At 38.2% G+C, this 17480-nt stretch overlaps 2 protein-coding genes across 9 annotated transcripts in view; one reads left to right on the top strand and one right to left on the bottom strand.

Moving 5' to 3' along the window:
- Window positions 1–17480, top strand: part of RB1 (RB transcriptional corepressor 1) — a 171970-nt gene that overhangs the window by 110897 nt on the left and 43593 nt on the right. The gene's annotated exons all lie outside the window — the stretch shown is intronic.
- The window catches only part of LPAR6 (lysophosphatidic acid receptor 6), a 32283-nt gene that overhangs the window by 2362 nt on the left and 12441 nt on the right, over window positions 1–17480 (bottom strand). For 2 of the 7 annotated variants that reach the window (XR_008620624.2, XM_055096765.2), the window contains 2 exons: window positions 9211–9351; window positions 2197–2307 (listed from right to left, as the gene is read on the bottom strand). The gene's annotated coding sequence lies outside the window, so the exon portion shown is untranslated. Of the gene's footprint in view, window positions 1–2196; window positions 2308–3680; window positions 3835–9210; window positions 9352–10558; window positions 10686–13132; window positions 16947–17480 lie in introns of those variants that run through there. The other 5 variants (XR_008620626.2, XR_008620625.2, XM_057299670.2 and 2 more) reach the window with 5 other exon arrangements.

Below are 17480 nucleotides of genomic sequence, written 5' to 3' on the forward strand. Positions count from 1 at the left end.
TATCTTAACATAGCATTTCAAAGAACTGTTTAATGACTATGAAACAGGGGCCTTTAACCTTTAAGGTATAACAAGCATTTGACTCTTGGTTTCTGAAAAATACTCAATATTTAATTGTTATCATTATGAGTAGCTCTTATCCTGGGTCTCATTAGTTTTTGATAAGCAATTTTCTAACATTCTTTCCTCTTTCCTATGAAGTTGTATTAATATTTTAGAGCTGTTTAAATTTTTAAATTACTCATTTCTCCAAAAGAACAAACTCAAGAATGTTTATCTTTGGTGTGGTGTTAATTTTACTTTCTAAGCACAAAATGAAATTGCATCTTTTTAAGCAAAATTTTTTTAACCTTAAATTGATTGAAATAAGGTTTAGAGAATAAAAATCCTACTAGTTGGCAAAATTTTAGGTTCATAGTCTTATCTTCCTTCTTCCTCCCAGCTCTTCCCTTAACCCCTTAATATGACATTAACTATATATTGAAATATATTTCAGATTTTGTCTCCATCTAAAAGTTTCTATCAATGGTTTATATGTTTATATTTAAAGTATACTCATATTTTGGGCCAGGTGCAGTGGCTCACGCCTATAATCCCAGCACTTTGGAAGGCCGAGGCAGGTGGATCACCTGAGATCAGGAGTTTGAGAGCAGCCTGGCCAACATGGCGAAACCCCATCTCTACCAAAAATACAAAACTAGCCTAGGGCAATAGTGCGTGCCTGTAGTCCCAGCTACCCAGGAGACTGAGGCAGGAGAATCGCTTGAACCTGGGAGGCAGATGTTGCAGTGAACCAAGATCAAGCCACTGCACTCCAGCCTGGGCGACAGCGAGACTATCTCAAAAAAAAAAAAAAAAAAAAAAAGTATACTGATATTTTAAAGACTCCAAAATCAGAAGAAGAAAGTGTGTGTAAGGTGAGGGTACTTAAATGTAGGTGTTATTTCCTCAAAGATTGAGGATATCACAACCTCTATGGCACATGTTTTTCTTGTTTTAAATATCATTTTCTTCAAAAAAGGCTAGATCTAGTTATGCCTTACTGTTATTATTTTTTTAATTTGGTCTAGTTTAAGCTGAAACTCTTCCTCTTGGGTATTAAGTAATTTAAGAACAATTTATTTTTTTCTCATAAATTACTTAGCTAGCTTAAAAATAACTTATTACAGTAAAATGTTTTGTGTTGTTTTGCACCATTCTTTCACACTCAGCAATTTTTGTCATTTGTTGATGAACTATAATCTATTTCTACTGTCTGGACTAGAAAATTCATCTATTATCAAATGACAAAAAAAGATGAGTATTACTTATAACCAATACTTAAAATTTTGAAGGGTTGAATATCTTTTATATCACATTTGGTATAGAAAAGATGTATGTGTGTGTTCTTATTAGAAGGCTGGTAGAAGCTGAGTGAGCATTAATGAAAAAAGGAGTGGTTAATAAGCTTGTATTCTCATTGGAAGAAATTTTCTGTTAGTAGTTATGTCTTACTGTTATTTTTTTTTATTTGGTTCAGTATGTTTTAAAAAAACAAAATCTTAGTAATCTTCTTTCAAATTGATAGTCTCCTCTTTAGTCATCTTTAATTAATGAAATATATGCAGTTGTATATGCTGATCTCATCCTACTTTTACTTTCATTTTGAATATGGCATTTTCTCATTCAAATAATTAAAATTTATTAATTCTACTTGGAATATTCTTCTACATATTGTCATTACTCACTTGACTTGTTATTCACTTAAGTCATTCATCTATAGTTTTTTCTTTTCTTTTCTTTTTCTTTCTTTCTTTTTTTTTTTCTCACTCTGTCACCCAGGCTGGAGTGCAGTGGTGCGATCTTGTCTTACTGCAACCTCTGCCTCCCAGGTTCCAGCGATTTTCCCACCTCAGCCTCCCGAGTAGCTGGGATTACGGGCACCCGCCACCACACCCAGCTAATTTTTGTATTTTTAGTAGAGATAGGGTTTCACCATGTGGCCAGGCTGGTCTTGAACTCCTGACCTCAAGTCATCCACCCACTTCAGCCTCCCCAAGTGCTGGGATTCCATGTGTGAGCCACCGTGCCCGGCCTGTTCATTTATAGTTTTTTAATGTTTGAGTTACTGGGGCTTAAAAATGGATAGATCACTATTTGTTGAATTAGGCTTTTCATTATTATCAGTATCATAGTAAATGTTTGTATAATTCTTACCACAATTCTTGGTTCTTTGTAGATGATTCTCACATGTTTGCTGATGAATGAATCATAAACTTGAATTTTGTTGCCAGTTGTTTCTACTGAGGAAGAGCCATAGCAGAGGGACTGTTTGAACAGGAAGAAGATAATTGAATACTGCATTTTTTCCAGATATTAAATTTGGCTTCTAATTAAGGAACCAAAGGGGAATTTAGAAACTTTGAAAAATTCTTAGGTTAGAATTGGAAAAATACAGAGTAACTACTTGCAAAGGGATGTAATGAATCCATATAATCAATTATATTTAATAGATACTTTTGTATTTGATAAACTCAGGCAAACTGTTATTTTAATGTGAGATCTCTACACTTCTGGAACTTAACTCTGAGAATCAACTTATTTCTTATATGGATTTTTTGGGGGGAGCGAAAATTAAACAGAGCCAGATAGATGCTAAAATGGTGAACACAGGAACAGCTGGAGTCTGCAGCTCCCAGCGAAATCAACGCAGAAGGTGGGTGATTTCTCTATTTCCAACTGAGGTACCCAGCTCATCTCATTGAGACTGGTTAGACAGGGGGTGCAGCCCATGGAAGGCGAGCCAAAGCAGGGTGGGGCATCGCCTTACACGGGAAGTGCAAGGGGCCAGGGAACTTCCTCCCCTAGCTAAGGGAAGCCATGAGGGAATGTGCCACGAGGAACGATGCATTCCGGCCCAGACTCTATGCCTTTTCCATGATCTTCACAACCCTCAGACCAGGCAATTCCCTCGGGTGCCTAGAACACCCAGGCCCTGGGTTTCAAGCACAAAACTGGGCAGCCGTTTGGGCAGACACCGAGCTAGCTGCAGGATTTTTTCTTTTTCATACTCCACTGGCACCTGAAACACCAGTGAGACAGAACTGTTAACTCCCCTGGAACGGGGGCTGAAGCCAGGGAGCCAAGTGGTCTAGCTCAGTGGATCCCACCCCCACAGAGCCCAGCAAGCTAAGATCCACTGGCTTGAAACTCACTGCCAGCACAGGAGTCTGAAGTCGACCTGGGATGCTGGAGCTTGGTGGGAGGAGGGGCATCTGCCATTACTGAGGCTTGAGTAGGTGGTTTTCACCTCACAGTGTAAGCAAAGCCACCGGGAAGTTTGAACTGGGTGGAGCCCACTGCAGCTCACCAAAGCCACTGTAGCGCAACTGCTTCTCTAGAGTCCTCCTCTCTGGGCAGGGCATCTCTGAAAAAAAGGCAGCAGCCCCAGTCAGGGGCTTATAGATAAAACTGCCATCTCCCTGGGACAGAGCACCTGGGGGAAGGGTGCTATGGGTGGCTATTGGTGCAGCTTCAGCAGACTTAAACATTCCTGCCTGCTGGCTCTGAAGAGAGCAGCAGATCTCCCAGGACATTGCTCGAGCTCTGCTAAGGGACAGACTGCCTCCTCAAGTGGGTCTCTGACCCCCATGTCTCCTGACTGGGAAACACCTCCCAGCAGGAATCGACAGACAACTCACACAGGAGAGCTCCAGCTGCCGTCTGGTGGGTGCCCCTCTGGGACAAAGCTTTCAGAGGAAGGAACAGGCAGCAATCTTTGTTGTTCTGCAACCTCTGCTGGTGATATCCAGACAAACAGGGTCTGGAGTGGACCTCCAGCAAATTCCAGCAGACCTGCAGCAGAGGGACCTGACTGTTAGAAGGAGAACTAACAAACAGAAATGAATAGCATCAATATCAACAAAAAGGACTTCCACACAGAAACCCCATTTGAAGGTCACCAACATCGAAGACCAAAGGTAGATAAATCCATGAAGATGAGGAAAAACCAGCGCAAAAAGGCTGACAATTCCAAAAACCAGAATGCCTTTTCTCTTCCAAAAAATCACAACTCCTCGCCAGCAAGGGAGCAAAACTGGACAGAGAATGAGTTTGATGAATTGACAGAAGTAGGCTTCAGAAGGTGGGTAATAATAAACTCCTCCAAGCCAAAGGACCATGTTCTAACCCAATGCAAGGAAGCTAAAAACCTTGAAAAAAGGTTAGAGGAATTGCTACCTAAAATAAGCAGTTTAGAGAAGAACATAAATGACCTGATGGAGCTGAAAAACACAGCACAAGAACTTCGTGAAGCATACACAAGTATCAACAGCCAAAGCAGAAGAAAGGATATCAGAGATTGAAGATCACCTTTATGAAATAAAGTGTGAAGACAAGATTAGAGAAAAAAGAATGAAAAGAAACGAACAAAGCCTCCAAGAAATAGGGGACTATGTGAAAAGACCAAACCTATGTTTGATTGTCCCTGTACCTGAAAGTGACAGGGAGAATTGAACCAATTTGGAAAACACTCTTCAGGATATTATTCAGGAGAACTTCCCCAACCTAGCACGACAGGCCAACATTCCAATTCAGGAAATACAGAGAACACCACAAAGATACTCCTCAAGAAGAGCAACCCCAAGACACATAATCGTGAGATTCACCAAGGTTGAAATGAAGGAAAAAATGTTAAGAGCAGCCAGAGAGAAAGGTCGGGTTACCTACAAAGGGAAGCCCATCAGACTAATAGTGGATCTCTCTGCAGAAACCCTACAGGCCAGAAAAGAGTGGGGGCCAATATTCAACATTCTTAAAGAAAGGAATTTTCAACCCAGAATTTTGTATCCAGCCAAACTAAGCTTCATAAGTGAAGGAGAAATAAAATCCTTTACAGATAAGCAAATGTTGAGAGATTTTGTCACCACCAGGCCTGCATTACAAGAGCTCCTGAAGGAAGCACTAAATATGGAAAGGAAAAATTGGTCCCAGCCACTGCAAAAACATACCAAATTGTAAAGACCATCGACAATATGAAGAAACTAATGGGCATCAACTAATGGGCAAACTAACTGGCTAGCATCATAATGACAGGGTCAGATTCACATATAACAATATTAACCTTAAAAGTAAACGGGCTAAGTGCCACAATTAAAAGACACAGACTGGCAAGTTGGAGAAAGAGTCAAGACCCATCAGTGTGCTGTATTCAGGAGACTCATCTCACATGCAAAGACACGTGCTCTAAATAAAGGAATGGAGGAAGATTTACCAAGCAAATGGAAAGCAAAAAAAACAACAACAACAACAACAACAAAAGCAGGGGTTGCAATCCTAGTCTCTGATAAAACAGACTTTAAACCAACGAAGATCAAAAAAGACAAGAAGGGCATTACATAATGGTAAAGGGATCAATGCAACAAGAAGAGCTAACTATCCTAAGTATGTATGCACCCAATACAGGAGCACCCAGATTCATAAAGCAAGTCCTTGGAGACCTACAAAGAGACGTAGACTCCCACACAATAATAGTGGGAGACTTTAACACCCCACTGTCAATATTTGACAGATCAATGAGACAGAAAATTAACAAGGATATTCAGGACTTGAACTCAGCTCTGGACCAAGCAGACCTAATAGACATCTACAGAACTCTCCACCCCAAATCAACAGAATAGACATTCTTCTTAGCACCACATCACACTTATTCTAAAACTAACCACATGATTGGGAGTAAAACACTCCTCAACAAATGCAAAACAATGGAAATCATAACACAGTCTCTGAGACCTCAGTGCAATCAAATTAGAACTCAGGATTAAGAAACTCACTCAAACCTGCACAACTGCATGGAAACTGAACCACCTGTTCCTGAATGAATACTGGGAAAATAATGAAATTAAGGCAGAAACAAAGAAGTTCTTTGAAACCAATGAGAACCAAGACACAACATACCCAAATCTCTGGGACACAGCTAAAGCAATGTTTAGAGGGAAGTTTATAGCACTAAATGCCCACAGGAGAAAGCAGAAAAGATGTAAAATTGACACCCTAACATCACAATTAAAAGAACTAGAGAAGCAAGAGCAAACTAATTCAAAAGCTAGCAGAAGATAAGAAATAACTAAGGTCAGAGCAGAACTGAAGGAGAGAGAAACACGAAAAACCCTTCAAAAAATCAATGAATCCAGGAGCTGGTTTTTTGAAAAGATTAACAAAATACATAGACCACTAGCCAGGCTAATAAAGAAGAAAAGAGAGAAGAATCAAATAGACACAATAAAAAAATGCTAAAGGGGATATCACCACTGATCCCACAGAAATACAAACTACCATCAGAGAATACTATAAACATCTCTATGCAAGTAATCTAGAAAATCTAGAAGAAATGGATAAATTCCTGGACACATACACCCTCCCAAGAGTAAACCAGGAAGAAGTCGAATCCCTGAATAGATCAATAACAAGTTCTGAAATTGAGGCAGTAATTAATAGCGTACCAACCAAAAAAATCCCAGGAGCAGATGGATTCACAGCTGAATTCTGCCAGAGGTACAAGGAGGAGCTGGTACTATTCCTTCTGAAACTATTCCAAGCAATAGAAAAAAAGAGAGTCCTCCTTAACTCATTTTATAAGCCAAGCATCATCCTGATACCATAACCTGCCACACACAACAAAAAAAGAAAATTTCGGCCAATATCTTTGATGAATATCGATGTGAAAACCCTCAATAAAATACTGGCAAACTGAATCCATAGCACATCAAAAAGCTTATCCACCACAAACAAGTCGGCTTCATCCCTGGGATGCAAGGCTGGTTCAACATATGCAAATCAATAAACGTAATCCATCACATAAACAGAACCAAAGATAAAAACCACATGATTATGTCAATAGATGCAGAAAAGGCCATTGATGAAATTCAACACTGCTTCATGCTAAAAACTCTCAATAAACTTCATATTGATGGAACGTATCTCAAAATAATAAGAGCTATTTATGGCAGACCCACAGCCAATATCATACTGAATCAGCAAAAGCTGGAAGCATTCCCTTTGAAAACTGGCACAAGACAAGGATGCCCTCTCTCACCACTCCTATTCAACATAGTATTGGAAGTTCTGTTCAGGGCAGTTAGAAAAAAGGAAGAAATAAAGCGTATTCAAATAGGAAGAGAGGAAATTAAATTGTCTCTGTTTGCAGAGACAATGATTGTCTATTTAGAAAACCCCATTATCTCAGCCCAAAATCTCCTTAAGCTGATAAGCAACTTCAGCAAAGTCTCAGGATACAAAATTAATGTGCAGAAATCACAAGTATTCCTATACAACAATAATAGACAAACAGAGAGCCAAATCATGAGTGAACTCCCATTCACAAATGCTACAAAGAGAATAAAATACCTGGGCATACAACATACAAGGGATGTGAAGGACATCTTCAAGAACTACAAACTTCACTGCTCAAGGAAATAAAGAGGACACAAACAAATGGAAGAACATTCCATGTTCATGGATAGGAAGAATCAATCTTGTGAAAATGGCCGTACCACTCAAAGTAATTTATAGATTCAATGCTATCCCTATCAAGCTACCATTGACTTCCTTTATAAAATTAGAAAAAACTACTTTAAATTTCATATGGAACCAAAAAAGCCCATATAGCCAAGACAATCCTAAGCAAAAAGAACAAAGCTGGAGGCATCATGCTACCTGACTTCAAACTATACTACAAGGCTACAATAACCAAAACAGCATGGTATTGGTACCAAAACAGATATATTGACCAATGGAACAGAAGAGAGCCCTCAGAAATAATGCCACACATCTACAACCATCTCATCTTTGACAAAGATGAGACAAAGGATTCCCTGTTTAATAAATGGTGTTGGGAAAACTGGCTAGCCATGTGCAGAAAACTGAAACTGGACCCCTTTCTTACACCTTATACAAAAATTAACTCAAGATGGATTAAAGAGTTAAATGTAAGACCTAAAGCCATGAAAACCCTAGAAGAAAACCTCGGCAGTACCATTCAGGACATAGGCATGGGCAAAGACTTCATGACCAAAACACCAAAAGCAATGGTAACAAAAGCCAAAATTGACAAATGGGATCTAATTAAACTAAAGAGCTTCTGCACAGCAAAAGAAACTATCATCAGAGTGAACAGGCAACCTACAGAATGGGAGAAAATTTTTGCGATCTATCCATCTGACAAAGGGCTAAAGTCCAGAATCTACAAGGAACAGGAAAAAAGCAAACAACTCCATCAAAAAGTGGGTGAAGGATATGAACTGACACTTCTCAAAAGAAGACATTTATGTGGCCAACAAGCATATGAACAAAAGCTCATCATCAGCAGTCATTAATGAAATGCAAATCAAAACCACAATGAGACACCATCTCACGGCAGTTAGAATGGCGATTATTAAAACGTCAGGAAACAACAGATGCTGGAGAGGATGTGGAGAATAGGAATGCTTTTACACTGTTGGTGGGAGTGTAAATTAGTTCAACCATTGTGGAAGACAGTGTGGCGATTCCTCAAGGATCTAGAACCAGAAATACCATTTGACCCAGCAAGCCCATTACTGGGTATATACCCAAAGGATTATAAATAATTCTAATATAAAGACACATGCACACATATGCTTATTGCAGCAGTATTTACAATAGCAAAGACTTGGAACCCACCCAAATGCGCATCAATGATAGACAGGATAAAGAAAATGTGGCACATATATACCATCGAATACTATGCAGCCATGAACAAGGATGAGTTCATGTCCTTTGCAGGGACATGGATGAAGCTGGAAACCATCATTTTCAGCAAACTAACACAGGAACAGAAAACCAAACACCGCATGTTCTCACTCATAAGTGGGAACTGAACAATGAGAACACATGGACACAGGGAGGGGAACATCACACATCGGGGCCTGTCGGGGTTGGGGGTTAGAGGAGGGATAGCATTAGGAGAAATACTTAACATAGATGATGGGTTGATGGGTGCAGCAAACCACCATGGCACGTGTATACCTATGTAACAAACCTGCATGTTCTGCACATGTATCCCAATACTTAAAGTATAATACTTTTAAAAAATGGTGAAGACAAGCCTTTTTTTAGGACTGTTGCCATAATGACCTTGTAGACTGATTTGAAATATAGTGTATCAGCTTTGGCAACATAGGGAAACCCTGTGTCCATAAAAAATTTAAAAATTACCTGGGTGTGGTGATGTCAACCTGTGGTCCCAGCTGGTTGGGAGGCTGAAGTGGGAGGATTGTTTGAGCCTAGGAGGTTGAGACTGCAGTGAGCTTTGATTGTACCACTGCACTTCAGCCTGGTGACAGATCAAGACCTTGTCTAAAAAAAAACAAAAAGGAAAGAATATAGCCTACATGTACAACCAATTCAAAATATAGTGAATCTTGGCCAGGATCTGTGGTTCACACCTATAATCCCAACACTTTGGGAGGCTGAGATGAGAGGATCACTTGAGACCAGGATTTCAAGACCAGCCTAGGCAACATAGTGACACCCTGTTTCCAAAAATTAGCCAAGTGTGGTGGTGGGCACCTGTAGTCCTGGTTACTAGGGAGGCTGAGTTGGGTGGATCACTTGGGCCCGGGAGATTGAGGCTGCATTGAGCTATGATTGTACCATTTTACTCCATCCTGAGTGACAGAGAGAGGCCTGTTCTCAAATAAATAAGTAAATAAATAAAAAGAATGAAATATAGTGAATTTCATTATGTAATGCATCGGTTTTTAAAATTTAATGACATCTGATTATGATTCTTTGAATACTTTCACTGCTTAAGCTGCTGGGTTGGGTTTTTGTTTTTGTTTTTGTTTTTGTGTTTTTGAGACGGAGTCTTGCTCTGTCATCCAGGCTGGAGTGCAGTGGCGCGATCTCGGCTCACTGCAACCTCCGCAGGTTGGGTTTTTTCACTCTCAGGTATAATAGATCAAGGAGTCACCTTACACTCTTTATGTTTAAGGATTTCTGATTTTTGAAACAGGTTGCACAAGAAACATGTATAAGATTAAATATTCTGTAAAAGGTTTCCCTTTATGTTTCAATAGCATTCTTCTTTAAAAGACGTATTTTTTCCACAATAAGACACCGTGTTCTTTTACTATAAAATTGATCAAAGAGGAATTGATTAAAACTTTAAAGAATTCTCTCATTAAAAGTTTTGAAGGCCATAATTGAAATTGTACATAACATTGAGAACAGGGGATATGCAAAAAAAAAAAAAAAGAAAAAAATCAGTTGAGAGAGTATGTGAGACTTAAAACAGAAATAAATTCATTTAAGTTCAAAAGAAAGTGTGAGCCAGGCATAGTGGTACACTCCTGTAGTCGAAGCTACTCTAGAGGCTGAGACAAGAGGATCACTTAAGGCCATAGGAGTTTGGGGCTTCATTGCTCTTTGATGACACCTATGAATAGCCACAGCACTCCAGCCTGGGCAACATAACGAGACACTGTCTCTTAAAAGAAGAAAGAAAGAAAAAAGTATGGGACATTGATATTTTAAAATTTAAAAAGAATTATTCTAAACTTACTTCAGTCATTTTGCATGCAGCAAATGTTTGCCATGGTGAAATGTGACTTCCATCTCTTAATTTACACTTATGAAAAAAGCAGTTTTCTCATTTGGGATTCTTTTGATGCTCATTATGATAAAATTTTCTATTTAGGTATAGAAACAAACCTTTTTCAATTTGAGAAATGAACATTTGTAATTTATGTTGACAGAATATATTTATTTTCTATAAAAATATCTTTTAGCCTAAGGAGAAAAAATCTTAAATTCTAGACTAGTATTACCATAAGTCTATCGGTATCATTTCGAAGTGATTTACCTTCCTTTCATTATTGTAAACACTTAATACTTTATGTTACTTTTTACCGGAATGTGAGTCATCTACCCAAGTTCAAAGAGTTGAACCAACTTTTATAGAGTTGGATGGGAGTAGAAGAGGAAAGATTTAAAGGGTGATGAATGATGATTAGAGCAAAGTAAAAGTTGATGGGAATGGTGGTTGAAGCAGGTTCAAACAAGTAGGGAAAGGAAATCAAGAGGAGTGAAAATGTTATTGTGGTAAGATTTAAAACTTGAATAAGCATATTTATCTGTGCATACACGTGAATTGTCCCTTCTTCCTTATCTTTTTTTCCGAACTCTCTTGTTGCTTCTTCATCTCCAACTCTTAGAATCGTATCACGTCTTTTCTATGGAGTCTCCTTAATCTCATCAGTTCCTTTTCTGTACTTTCACAGTACTTAGTTTGCCTTTTAAGACATATACGTGCAATTCAATTAAGAATGAAAAACAAGGCCATGTGTGGTGGCTCATGCATGTAATCCTAGCACTTTGGGAGGCCAAGGCGGGCAGACCTCTTGAGGTCAGGAGTTTGAAACCAGCCTGGCCAACATGGTGAAACTCTGTCTCTACTAAAAGTACAAAATGTTATCCAGGTGTGGTGGCTCACACCTGTAATCCCAGCTACTCAGAAGGCTAAGGCAGGAGAATCGCTTGAACCTGGGAAGCAGAGGTTGCAGTGACGGAGATCATGCCACTGCACTCCAGCCTGGGTGACAGAGCAAGACTCTGTCTCAAAAAAAAAAGAAAAAAAAAAAGAATACAAAACAAAGAAATAATTGCAATACAAGATATAACAACAGCTGTTAGTAACACATAGACATGAGAATCTACGAATTTAGTAAAGAGCTTCTTGAGGAGATGATGTGTAATGAAGGCTAGCCTTTACAGTTGAATACAAATTTTAAATTTCAGGTCTTGAAGGCTAGAGCCATTCCTGGTAATAATGTCCCATTAATATAGTCATGCTGCCTTTCTCATCCAAAAACACAGAAAACTATTTGAGTGACTATTTTCTCCATTCTCTCAAGGATGCTATGTAACCTAGTCCTACTCTGAATTCCTGGAAGATGTTAATTCTTCACATACAATATATGCCTTGTGGCATAAAGGCTGAATTTGGTCATAAAACCTTAGCTGGGTAAGGCTAGGTGGGTTGTAGCTTTCAAAAATTTTTCACCTAGTCTAGACGCTGCAAAGTGTAATGAAAGGACCAATTTCACTAGGTGTTAAGTGACTTGGATTCTAATCCAAGTTACTAAAAATTAATGTGCGTCTCCTGAGCCCCACCTACTCAGGAGGCAGAGGTAGGAGGATCTCTTGAGCCCAGGAATTCCAGTTTAGCCTGGGCAATATAGAGAGACCTCAACTCTTAAAGGAAAAAAAAAATGACATGACCTTGAGCAAATAATTTAGCTTCTCTGTTGTATATTTGTAAAAGGAGAGTATTAAATTAGACCTATAGAATTCTTTTCAGCTCTTAGCTTTCTATCTAATTCAGTCTCCCCACTAATTTTCAATGACAGAAAGAACATATATTATTGTTTCAATTTTACAGACCAAGAAACTAAAATTCAGAGAAGTTGTGACTTGCTTAGGATTATTGGTGGAGAATGACGAAGTCAAAACTAAAAACTGGGTCCTCACAAGAAGTACCCAACCCAGTTCCTTATACATGTTTGTATAATGAAAGAATACAACTTAGTGAGTGCATGCATAAAGGGATAATAGAAAGCACTGTGACCTAGAGATCCAGAATCCTTGATTTCTAAATTTTGACCTTACCTTGGGCAAACTCTGCCCTGAACTTTAAGATGGATATGACATGCCCTTTTGACCTTATGAAGAGTTTTCAGAATAAAATGAAATGAAAACATATTCTGAATGTAAACCTCTAAAAAGATATTATTATAGATGACATCACCTATAATATCTTAACTTTATACAAATAAAGGTTATGTTGTGGGAAATCATGGAACAATAAGATTTGTTTTGTTTTCTTGACCAGATAGGATGCCTGTGCTCTGTCAGATAAAGAAGTGATCATGTGATGCATTTGGTATGCCTTTTTTAGCACTGCTAATGTACAGCCAATTTAAATCAAATAGACATAGGCTTTGCTTATAAAAACCACATATATTTCTAAGTTAGTTTGCTTGGTGGTTAACACATTGCATATTGCATTAGTCTTAATATCCTCTAATGTTGGAGCTAGCACTGGATCCTAGAAATTCAGAATAAAAGTCCACCTTACCCCTGTTACAACTAGCCATTCATCTTCTTTGGTATATAGTTTAGCTCTCCTTCCAGTCACTCAAGTACAACTTAGGAAACTAAAACCATAGCTGATTATTGCTGGAGCAGGAACTCGAATCCTAGTTTCTTGACTTCTAGTCAAATGTTCTCGTTGTAACAGGTAGCTTTCACCCTTTTTTTCTTACTGATGTTGTGCTAGTTCGTTCTTGCATTGCTGTAAAGAAATACCTGAGACTGGGTAATTTGTAAAGAAAAGAGTAGGGTTTAGTTGGCTCACGGTTCTTCAGGCTGTACAGGAAGCATGGCACCAGCTTCTCCTCAGCTTCTGGTGAGTCCTGAGGAAGCTTATATTAATGGCAGAAGTCGGAGGGGAAACAGGCATGTCACGTGGTGACAATAGGAGCAAGAGGAAGGAGGAGGTCCCATACCCTTTTTAAACAAGCAGATCTCTTGTGAACTAACTGAGCGAGAGCTCAGTTATCACCAAGGGGGTGGTGCTAAACCATTCATGAGGGATCCACCCCCCTGATGTAGTCATCTTCTACCAAACCTCACCTCCAGCATTGGGGATCACATTTCAACACGAGATTTGGAAGGGACAAACATTGAAACCATATCAGACATAAAATAGGAAACTTGGTCCATAGCTTAGGTAAATATTAAGTAAAGAACTTTGTCTTTAAATGAGTAAGCTCTGCAGACTTTTTAAAACACTAAATTCTAACATTATGATAGAAATTTAAGATTAAGAGATTTTAGACATTTTCATCCTTCTGTAGATTAAAATCGTATGATGACCATCCTTCATTTTTAGCTTCATCTTTATTTATTTAAAAAGTTTGCATTTGTACATAGTAATGTGCCAAGTTTTATACAAAAGCAGGAAATATCTCTGCTGCTTTCAAATAATTAGAACAAGGGTTTTCTGTGAATAGTAAATTTAACACCTTCCAGCATAGATTATTATCAGAAATTCAAGTACTCTTCAGTTAAAGTAAACACTTATTGACTTGTATCTTTTACCTATTACTGAGGGGTAGAAGTTAAAAAGGATTGGTCTCTCAGGATGCTCCTGGAAGCTGCATGCTTGTGGCTATAAAGCTATTCTCTGATATACCTGAATTCTTTTGCTCCCAGTAGTGAAATTGTGTGTGTATTAAAAGTTTAAGCATTGTTTACTCCCTGATTTATATTTGCTGGTTTTTCATATTATTGTAATGTTATAAAATGGAAGTGCAAAAAAGGGTTGTTTTAGTCAAACCAAGTTCGGTGCTTTGAAATGACTCAGAGGCAAGTTGCAGAAAATATTGTAGACTTAGATGTAGAAAAGATATGAGGGGGCAACGTAAGAAACTAGAAAGGATTGCTAGGTGCAGTGACACATGCCTGTAGTCCCAGCTACTCTGTAGGCTGAGGTGGGAAGATCACTGGAGCCCAGGAGTTCTGGGCTGTGCGCTATGCTGATTAGGTGTCCACACTAAGTTCTGCATCAATATGGTGACCTCCTGGGAGCAGGGGACTACCAGGTTGCCCAAGGAGGGGCGAACCCACCCAGGTCAGAAAGTAGAAGGATTGTGTCTCTAGGCCTCAGACTCCTTTGCATTTTTCTGTCCTCACCCTGCACATAGTGAAAATCATAAACCCACATTATTGGTGTGGTTTATAGAAGAAAAACAACTTAGAACTAAAAAAAAAACAAAAAACCTTGACCTTACGTAAAGAGATTTTCAAATGAATACACTTTTTGTGTTTTTAAAATTAAAATGTTATATGGAATTATATATATTATTTTAAAATGATTTCCTGCTTAGCTTTTTAAATTAACTGGTGCCAGTCTCTCAAATAAGACAATTTATGTACCAGCAGTAATCAACTGGAAAATGTAATGAAAAATATTCAATTTACAGCAATAACAAATAGTATAAAATACCTTAGGAATAAGCTTAATAGGCAAAGTGCAGGATGTAGATGAAAACAAAGCAAAAGACTACAAAACTTTAATAAAGGCCATAAGAGAATACTTGAACATGTGTCAGGCAGTTTTCCTGGGACAAATCTATACATTTAATGCCAATCCAGTAAAAATCTCAGTATGTTTTCAGTGCATGTTTTTACAAGTTTGTTCACCTATAGATACCGTGGGTTATATCACCTAGCAGTTTCATTTCTAAGAAAAAAATCCCCTCCTAATTTGCATTCTCCACACCTTCACCCAAACCAGATTATTATTAGACTTTTAACAGGTCAAAGTAGTATCTTGTTTAGTTTGCATTTCTTTAGTTATAAGGAGTCCAGAAATAATCCCATACCCAGGGGAATTTAATGTAGGATAATTTATCCACTTCAAATCAGTGGAGAAAATTCAGGATAATTCAGTAAATGCTCATGAGTTATCAGGATAGCAATTTGAAAAAAAAGAGGTAGACTTTGATTTATTCTTTATACCAAAATAAATTCTAGCTAGATCAATAATCTCAATAAAAAATGACTCCATTTAAAAAATGACTCCATATAAGTTCTGGAAAAAAATGAGCACGTTAGAAAAATAACAGTAGAGGCCAGGCACTGTGGCTCATGCCTATAATCCCAGCACTTTGGGAGGCGAGACAGGTGGGTCATCTGAGGTCAGGAGTTTGACACCAGCCTAGCCAACGTGGTGAAACCCCGTCTCTACTAAAAATACAAAAATTAGCTGGGCATGGTGGCACGTGCCTGTAGTCCCAGATACTCGGAAGGCTGAGGCAGGAGAATGGCTTGAACCCAGGGGGCGGAGGTTGCAGTGAGCCGAGATTGTGCCACTGCACTCTAGCCTGGGTGACAGAGTGAGTCTCCATCTCAAAAACAAAAAAAAAAAAAACAAAAAACAGTAGAGGCCTGCTGTGGCTCACACCTGTAATCCCAGCAAAGAGGCTGACGCAGAAGGATTCATTTCTGGAGCCCAGGAGTTTGGGGCTGCAGTAGGCCATGCCACTGTACTTCAGCCTGGGTGACAGCCCAACTCTAACAATTAAAATAAAATAATATATTTAAAAATAGCAGTAGAGGCTTTCTAAGTATTATATAAAATCTAGTGTTTAAAAAAAGATAGGTTTGACTAAATAATTTTGTTGCAAGAACAACATAAAGTGGAAAGAAAACATCAGTCCATCATATGAATCATATGAGTTATAACATTTACAGAATAGTTAAATGACAAATTATGGAAACAAGTCTGTTAGAACAAACTAACAAAAAATAACAACCCATTCAAAAAGGTGGGAGATGCATCTAAACAAGCATATCATTTTGTCCTTAACTTAAAAGTGGTTCTCAGTTTTAGGTACCCAAATTTAATATTTGTATTTTTTTTAAGTTTTGGCCTTCAAAATAAAAATGACTATACATTTGATTAGACTTCTTTCTTTTCTTTTTATTATAGATGATTGATTTTTAAGGACTAGTGCTATGAACATTAAAGCAAGTATGCTTAAAACCAAAAACATATTTTGACTTTAGGCATTTATGCAGATAAATGTTTCGCTCTTAACCCACTTGGAATTCAAAGAAAGAGACTAGCTCTTTAACAGATACTGATACTCAAAGGTAAGGAAGAATTATTGGTATGATTCTAAGCCACTAGTCATCTATTCCCAGAGCAAAATTTCTGTGGTTACTTTTTTTTATTGGTTTTCTAGTGTGCTTGCTTTAATCAACTGTTTTCACATGTTTGGAAAATTTGAGGGTTTCCTGTCTATACTAGAAGATACGAGCACTACTCCAGAAAGGTTAGAAACAAAAGACCAAAGGACGGCTTCTACAAAAGGCCCCCTGTTAAAGCCCAGCCGTTTGTTGTTGTTTTAGTTAAACAGAAGTGGACTATTTCAACCTAACCGAAAAAGATTGCTGGATTTTTGCCCTGGCCATATAAATAGGAAATTAAGACAGGCATATTAAAATTTTTTCCTGCTTATGTTGTCTTAATCTCTGGGTCAACTGATACTTATTTTTTTTTTCCAGTAGCAAAATATTTATTGAGTGTAACTGTGTACCAGGTGCTTTTCTAGGTGCTGGGAATATAGCAGTGAATAAAACAAAATCCCTGAGCTTATATTTTATTTGGAGAAGACAATCAATATATAAACAATTATACAACTGGTCATATGGTGATAAGTTCTCTGAAGAAAAATAATTTAGGAGGAAAAAGGGGGTGGGCTTTTACTGTTCTACATAGAGGTCAAAGAAGGCCTTGCTAATAAGGGGACATTTGAACAGAGACTTAAAAGAAGTGAAGGAATGAATCATGTGGTTGTCTCAGGGAATTAACCTTTAACTGATCAACATCTTTAAAAGGCCTTCTCCAATCTGTA

Source organism: Pan paniscus, chromosome 14 (genome assembly GCF_029289425.2).
Source record: "Pan paniscus chromosome 14, NHGRI_mPanPan1-v2.0_pri, whole genome shotgun sequence".
Lineage (NCBI taxonomy): Eukaryota > Metazoa > Chordata > Mammalia > Primates > Hominidae > Pan > Pan paniscus.